The following is an 879-nucleotide window of genomic DNA, read 5'->3' on the forward strand; positions in this document are numbered from 1 at the left end:
AAAAAAAAAAAATCGCGACAATTATTCCAAATGACCGTCCGTCACAGTGAGGACGAGAAAAAACGATTACCTGCGACACCGGTGCAATCGTCCACTTGGGCCCAGTCCTCTTCACGGACCAAATCCAGTTCTGGATCTGGCAGCGTCTCCAGAGCCAAGTGGATCTCCTCGCCATTCTTTAGACACTGACGGATCCAGTTAAAGTTGCGCAGCGGTTTCTCTCCAAACAGGTACTCCTCCCTGTTCAAAAACAACAACAAAAAAATTCACCCGATCCCACCAACTTCATCACGGACCCGATTTGAACAAACCTGCCGCACACGCGCAGCACAAAGTCCGTCTCGCAGGTGCTGTCGGGGATGCCCAGCAAGCCTCTTTTATTTGCCGTTTTGGATAAGAAGCTGGACAAAACCTGCACGGGGACAAAACACGAAATGTGAGATCTCACGAAGCAAATGAAGCGCAAACACTTGATTGTACCTGCGCCGGTGTGTCGTCAATGGACACCTTGATGGTTTGACTGGCTGTGGAAATGTGGATTACAACGAGGACATGGCCGTTGCTGATCTGAGAGGATGAACAGAGCAGCCCGATAACATAACGTACGTCAAGGAAACACCGCTGAAATGGAACCGCATCATCTGTACACCCACGATAAGATATGACTCATCTTTAAAGGGAAACTAGAGGCTCTAACTTCCTCATAAAAGGGGACCATTTAAACGATAACATCTTCTAACAAACAAGATTGCACAGTTGGAATGATTAGATGGAACGTTCTTTCAAATTCTAAGGGTGGAAAACAGAAGGTAGAGAAAACTGCAGGCAGCAGGATATGAAAAGCAGGATTTAAAATGGAAAATGAATTATTTTTACTCT

General features: G+C 46.0%; 1 long non-coding RNA gene across 1 annotated transcript; it reads right to left on the bottom strand.

The window, feature by feature from the left end:
• Positions 1–42: 42 nt before the first annotated feature.
• LOC109509171 (uncharacterized) lies at positions 43–598 on the bottom strand. The gene is made up of 3 exons (XR_002166892.1): positions 481–598; positions 312–412; positions 43–240 (listed from the first exon to the last, which is right to left on the bottom strand). It is a non-coding gene; the product is annotated as an uncharacterized LOC109509171 (long non-coding RNA).
• Between the last annotated feature and the right edge of the window lie 281 nt (positions 599–879).

Source organism: Hippocampus comes, unplaced genomic scaffold (genome assembly GCF_001891065.2).
Source record: "Hippocampus comes isolate QL1 unplaced genomic scaffold, H_comes_QL1_v1.1 C16796158, whole genome shotgun sequence".
Taxonomy (NCBI): Eukaryota; Metazoa; Chordata; class Actinopteri; order Syngnathiformes; family Syngnathidae; genus Hippocampus; species Hippocampus comes.